This window comes from Echinops telfairi, unplaced genomic scaffold (genome assembly GCF_000313985.2).
Source record: "Echinops telfairi isolate 266 unplaced genomic scaffold, ASM31398v2 ScPeMD7_7457;HRSCAF=8495, whole genome shotgun sequence".
Lineage (NCBI taxonomy): Eukaryota > Metazoa > Chordata > Mammalia > Afrosoricida > Tenrecidae > Echinops > Echinops telfairi.
Window position 1 is genome coordinate 7,154,626 of NW_022111357.1, and position 7,479 is coordinate 7,162,104.

Sequence of the window (7,479 nt, forward strand, 5' to 3'; positions counted from 1 at the left end):
GAAAAATATTGCGGGCAGAGGGGACAGCCAGTGCAAAGTCCTGCAGGGGCACAGGAAGCCTGGCACATAGACCTTGCAGGAAAGAAGGCTAGCGTCCAGAGCGGCAGGGGACAAGTGGCCTGAAATGAGGCCAGAGAGGTGGCAGGGAGCAGCTCACTTGGGGCCTCATCAAGAAAAATGGATTTTAAGCACAAAACGGACATGCTGAGGTTTTGTTTGTTTGTTGGGTTTTCTTTACTTGGGCTTTTCTTTGCTCATTAATAAATGCTCAAATTAAGATGAAGTCTAAATATCATAAAGTGTACCATTTTGATCATTTTCAAGTTCACTCGTGGTTAGCATATTCACGATGGTGCACAGAGATCACCACTTTCCCCTGCAGGACATTTCCACTCGCTCAGAAAGGAACCCCGTACCTGATGCCCAGCCCTCCCGCCCCCCAGCTCCTAGCAACCACAAAGCTAATTTTTTTATCTCTATAGATTTGCCTATTGGAGGTGTTTTATATAATCATTCAATATGTGGCCTTTTGCACCTCTCTTTTTCCGAGGTTCTTTCATTGGTGGCACATCTTCCTTTCTCTGTCTTGCTTATGGACATACCACATTTTCTTTACCCATGTTCAGCTGAGGGGCATCGGTTGTTGGCACCTTCTGACTATGATGCATGCTGTCGCTATGAACAGTAACGCACAAGCTCGTGGTGAGCATATGGGTCTGTCCCTAGGAGTAGAATCGTTAGATCGTTAACCATGATGAACCATTAATGATATTAGCCATGGGGTCTCAAAGCTGCCTCCTGTGAGGTTAAGGAAATGCTCTCTGATTCTAACTGATTGAATGCTTTCCACAAGAGAGCACGGCGGACTTCGGCAAATGCTCTTTTCTGCATCTGTGGAGACGATGGTGTGGATCCGGCCTATGTTCCAGTGACATAGTGAAATACGTGGACTGATCAAGCTCACGTTTTGAAAAGACCACTCAACTATGTTTAGAAAGTCAAACTAAATCATATACCATTTAGGTGGGTAAGTAGGGGGATAGAGTAGATTCTCCGGGGGCAGAGGAGGGGGGATGTCTCCAGAGAGAATACCACAATGGTATTGATAATGTCTAATTTTTTTAATGCTAATTGTAGGGACATCGATAATAAAACATTGGCCATTTCCGTTGTCTGTCTGTGTACAATTCTGCAACATTAAATACAAGAAAGACGAGAATGCACCTTAGAAGTCCAGACTTGGGCTCACTACTTTGGACGGGTCCTCAGAAAAGACCACATTAAAAATCAAACTCTCTGTCATGGGTCAGCAATGCGTCACAGCCACCCCGTAGGATAGGGTAGGACTACCTCTGTGGGCTTCTGAGAATTCATCAGAGTAGAAAGCCTTGACGTTCCCTTGTGGAGCATTTGGTGGTTTTGAACATGTAACCTCATGGTTAGCAGCCCAACCCATAGCCAGTTAAAGGAAAGGGGCCACGTGCTTGGTAAAGCAGAGGTTGAGCAAAAGCCAGGGTATACCTCTCTCCATGAGAGGGACTGATGCCATAGCCCAGCAGGGATGAGGACGGCGCAGGGCTGGGCCACATGTCATTCTGTTAGGGATGCATCAGGTGACCAGCTCAGAGTCAGAGCTAGCTAGGGCAGCTCACCGCTACCACCAAGAACAGCCTCCACCTTTGGAAGCCAAAGTGTCACCTGATAGGAACTAGACCGGGACTGTCATTCCAAGGACCCCCTCAGGACACACCCACTGCCCAAGCCCTAACCACCCCCACCCCCAAACTTATTATGGGCCGCTTGTAGCTGTGTGCTGCTGACCATTCCCCATTTGCAGCACACAGACGCCAAGATCCCACCCCATGGGCTGGACTCCTGAGCATGGGCAGGGTGCTTGAGATCCGGTCACGGCCATGTCCACCCTGGGGTTTGCTTCGGTTTTGCCTCTGTCTTCATCTGCCAAGAAAAACTCCAAGATGCTTCAAATGTCTTTTCTCCCTTTTACTGGGAAAAAAAAAGACACAATTTTGTCTTATCATTTTTGGGAAGTGGGGGAGGGGGCCCGTTTTGCCAAGTTGATAGCAATTCTTGATGCTAATAAAGTGTCAATTAAGACTGATTGTGCTGCCGAGAGCTTGGGGAGGTTGTGGTGTACGCGAAAGGCTTAAAAGTCTATTTCATATGCCTTTATGTTGAGTCCTTTCATGAGGTTTATTAAGAGCCCAATTGATACATTTCTTGTTGACTCCAAATATTCCTGAGGTGATTAATTCTGAACAATGGGGTTAATTAGTCCGCAGACTTGGGAACACTTCTTCAGGCAGGAGCTTAAGAAACCAGTTTCCAGGGACTGTAATCTCTAAAAGAACTGTAATCCTTTCTTCTAAAGGAAAGGGGAGTGTGTGTGTGTGTGTGTGTGGCAGGGGGGAGAAAGGGGGAGACAAAGGGGCCCTCCCGAGGGAAGAAGGGATGGCTGTGATCTTACAGAGTTAAATGGGTGGTAAACTCTAATGGCTCTGTGTGTGTGTGTTAATGCATCACGCCCCGCCCCCCTTCTCTTTTCTTTCTGACTAGTAGTTAAAGCTTGAATTTGAGAAGCAAGTGTATGTGGGAACAGAACACATGGTCCCCTAGAAAGGTCCCATCCAATCCATTGCCTTCCGGTGGACTCTGCCTCCCTCAATCCCGAGTGGGCAGTGGGCAGTGCTCACTGGGGCTTTGGGGGCTGTGACTGCCCACAAGCAGATGGCCACGACTTCCTTCTGAGGCCCCTCCAGGTAGTTTCAAAGAGCCGTGGGTTCGTGGCCCAGCGCTTCTCCCAGAAACTCCTGAAAGGTCCCACCAAGCACAACCCTGTTGGTCATTCATAGCGACCCCCGGCGACCCCGTGTCCCCACAGCGCAGAGCTGCGTCATGGGGCGGGCTTGACCGCCATCTTTACGGAAGCTGAGGACCGGGCTCTTCTTCCAAAAGTGCCATGGGTGGGTTTGAGCCACCAACCTGGAAGTTAGTAGTAGAATGCAAAATGTTTGCCCCGCCCCAAACCACGTGTAACAAACTCACTGCCATCGAGTCCACGCAGGACCGGGCACAACTGCCCTTCTGAGACAGTGACTCTGATGGGAATAAAAAGCCCCATCTTTCTCCCGAGGAGCAGCAGGTGGTTTCAAACGGCTGACCTGGTAGATCACAGCCCAATAAGTAACCCCTACACTCCCCTAGGTAGATGTGTGTCTCTCCCCAGACAGAGCCTGTAGACCCTTGGAGTCTCCGTCCCCCGTCCATAAGAGGGATCCCGCTGACACTGGTCCTCTCCCACCTCCCCCAGCTGTTCGAGGGTGAGTTGCGATCACACCCCCAAAGCCCTTTGAGAATAAAAACCTTTCCTTTTTTTTTTTTTTATCCTTTGAGAGGTTAAAAAAAAGGGGGGGGGCATTTTAGAGGTGGGCTTTTAAAAAACTCTTTATCTATATTATTATCCCCTCATGAAAGGGTTTCTTCTTGTAGCTGGGATTTTTCATCTCGTGTTAAAGAGAAAGAGGGAGAGGGTTTTAAAAATAGCTATTTTAATGAAAAGAACAGCTCCCCTGAAGAACTGGGCAGCCCTTTCTGCAGACTTTGCCGCCGAAACTCACGACCCAAATTGATTTTTCCCCCCTCTTCTTTAAAGGTAAGTGATGAAATACTGTGGGTTTGAAAGGGCTGACATTTTGGGTAGCAATTAAACTCAGTCCCATCTAGCAGTGCGGCAGCTGGTGGCGGGCAGGCTCGTTATGGGGGAAAGGCAGGCAGAGGATTAAGCCGCGGCCGAGCCCCCTCTCAGAAGAGTTCAGGCCCGCTGTCTGGAGCCAGGTAATTAGATTTAACAAGCTGGCCTGTCCCCCTTCTTCCCCACCCACTCAGGGCAGCGTGCCCAGGGCGGGAGACCCACCCAACACCCCCTCTCCAGAGAGCCTGGCAGGCAAGGCGTGGATCCTAATCACCGCAGTGATGGACGAGAGTGATGAATGCTGAGTGGCTAACGACCCTCCCGGAGGCAGCAATAGTTAGGCATTCATGGCAAATGGAGATGGCAGGAATGGCTGTGTCATTAGGAGTCCCCAAAGAGCGAGGACCCTCCAACAGGTCAATGAGGTTCAATTGGGAACACAGTGGGAGGGGCTGGCTGAGGGAGCTCACTCCTGTTCCCCCCAAGCCCTGCCCTTGTCCTGCTCTCTTGAAAACACAGCTCTGACAAGTCACCCTCCCAACATGTTCTAGGGAAAAGCCATTCTCCGGCAGGGTCTTTGTGGCCTTCAGGTGCAGCTCTCCGGTGGGGGCTGGTCCGCTCTCCTACCTGGTGCACCAGGACTGGCATCCTCGGATGTAGCCAGACCCACAGACCTCCACGTCAATGACCGGAAGCTCCCGCTGGCCTCTATGTGACAAGAAGGTTCACGAGAAAGATAGTCCAAGTCTTCGCTCATGTCTCTCAGCCGCATTCCATCCTCAAAGGCATCTGCTTGATCGCTGGACTGTCAGGGTCTCTGGAATTGGGGGTCTACAGGTGGGGGTAGAACGGATGCTGCCCCTACTTCCCTGTGTGGCACGAATGGCCCCGTGCCTATCTCAGGCTGGCTTGCCCATCTGTAAAAGGATGGCCTGGCTTAGCTGAGCTCCTTGACCCTCCCACCCTGTGATGGCTGTGGATCTGTGAAGCGGCTCTCCCATTGGCCTCGGGAGTCAGCCTGTACCCTGGAATGCCCAACACTAGGTCAAGCCAGACTGCCAAGCCAATTTCCACTCATGAAGACCCCATGGGTGTCAGAGTGGATCACGCTCCTTAAGGTTGCCAGTGGCTGGCTTTTCAGAAATGGATCGAAGCATCCGTTCACCAAGTTTGAGAAGCTTGGGATAGGGCTCAAACAGCCAGCCTTTGGGTTAGCAGCCAAGTATACCAACCTTTCGAACCACAGTCCCTTCTCTCCACCCTCTCAGCCCTCCAACCTGCAGGCTTTGCTTGCCCATGTAGGCCCTCCAAAGACCCTGGTCCCTTTCATCTCTGCTTGTTGAAACCCTGACCATGAGCCTCTAGGTGGGCGCCCAGCCAAGGCCACTTTCTCAACAGAACCTGTCAGGACACGCCCTGCAGAAACCTGAGCGCACCAACAGAGATGACCGTGACAGGTAACAATCTGGCTGTGACCTGATTGACAGGCTGGATTCTGCGCCTACACTTCTTTATCAAGTTGACATGAAGTTATGTAACTACCACGGGGCTCCCCTGGGCACTGGGGCTGATGACCCCAGAATCTGAGTCAGGCAGCAGACCAGAGACTACTATTGGCATCCCAAGCACCAGCGGGCAAGCCATAAGAGGAATACGGGAGAGTGAGAAAGAGAGAGTGAGAGCCAGCAAGTGAGCTTGCTTCACCTGAACATGCTGTACATACTCTAGGGAAGCCCCTCCCCCAACAAAACTCCCCTTCCAACTAATTGGCTGCTCACATCAGATCTCAAAATGGAAGGGATACATTGAAAACACAAAGCCAATAAACAACCCATCTCATGGTGACCCTATAGAACCAAGTAGAACTGCCCCCGGTGGGGTTAGAGGCAGTAAAACGTGACTGGAGCAGAGGGGCTGGTGGATGCCATGTACTGACGGGGCGGTTAGCAGGCCCATGTGTCCCTGTGCCCCCACCCCACCGCACCCCACACTGGCTCCTTTGGGGGATTCCACTGCACCTGTGAAACCAGCGAGAATCTGGCTTGGCCATGTTGACACACCATGAGCCATCCCAGGGTGTGGTCACAGAGTGCTAGCTCCCCAGGCCTCCTGCTCAACCAGGAGATCAATGGTAGGGGTGGTGAAGAGCCAGGTGCCCCACAGCACACTTCCGTTTTACAGTGGAGACATCAAAGCTCCACAAGATGACTCGACTTGCCCAAGGTCAACTCACTGCCAGAGCCAAAACTCTGTGATGACCGTCCCTCGGTCCAGGATTCCCCTCTGGTTGCTCAGAGGCCATAGATGCCAGTACTAAGTGGTCAGTTTAGGGGCCTTCACTGATTCTAACCCTCTTCCCTCTCCACCTCTACACACTCAACACAAGCCCTCCCTCCCAGAAATTCATTAACTATTGGCTTTGGTCCTAATTCAAAGAGCTGCTTGAGGACTCCCTTATCACATGAGTGGCGTGGGAGGAAGTGAGGTGTCCAGACAATGAAAGAGTGTTTGTCATCTTCTGCTAGGTCGAGCAGTTTTCCAAAAAATAAGAATCATTGTAAACACACCCAGGTTTGTTTGTTTTTTCAGGTTGGTTTTGATTTTTCTTCCTTATTAATGCACATAGTTAATTATAATACATTTCTCCTATTATGATGTTATTGTTGTTGTTAGATACCATCTGGTTACCTCCTACCCATATGGACCTTATGTACAAACAGAACAAAACAATGGATAGTCCTGCACCAACGTCATAATTGCCCCCATGCCTGAGGCTATTGACTCAGCCACTGCGTCAATCCATCTCATCAAGGGCCTTCCTACTCAAGGGACTGGTCTCTCCTGACACGATGTCCAGAGTATGTAAGAAAAGACTTTCTGAACGTCTTTGTCTCTAAGGAGCACTCTGACCTTACTTCTTCCAACACAGTTTGCTTTGTCCTTTTAGGAGTCCATGGTACTTTCAATAGTCTTCTCCAGAAACACAATTCAAAGGCATCTATTCTTCCACAGTCTTCCTTATTCAATGCCCAACGTGCACATGCATACGATGCAATGGAGAATACCAGGGCTTCGATCAGGCACATCGTATTCCTATAAGTAACGTCCTTGCTCTTCAAAACTCTAAAAGGTCTTGTGCAGCAGATTTACCCAATACAAGACCTCTTTTGATCTCTTGACTGCTGCTTACATGAGCATTGATTGTGGATCCAAGTAAATCAAAATCCTTGACAACTTCAACCTATTCTTCATTGATCATGATGTTGCCTATTGGTCCAGTTGTGAGAATTTTGGTCTTCTTTACGTTGAGTTGGATCCATACTGAAGGCTACAATCCTTGATCTTCCTCAGCAAGTGCCTCAACTCCTCCTCACTTTCAGCAACCAAGGTTGTGTCACATTGCTGTACAATTCATTAAATATTTCAGTTCCTGATTTTTTAAATCATTTTATTAGGAGCTCATACAACTCTTATCACAATCCATACATACATCAATTGTGTCTTCATACATGTTGCCATCATCATTCTCAAAACACCTGCTTTCTACTTGAGCCCTTGGCATCAGCTCCTCATTTTTACCCCTCCCTCCCCGCTCCCCCCCTGAACCCTTGATAATTTATTATTTTTTTTCATATCTTACACCATCTGACGTCTCCCTTCCCCCCTTCTTCTTTTCCTGTCCCTCGGGGAGGAGGTTATATGTAGACAAAGCAGGGAACTGATAGAGAGGCCTGAGGGGCCGGCCCCATTACCAACTAAGTGGACAGCAC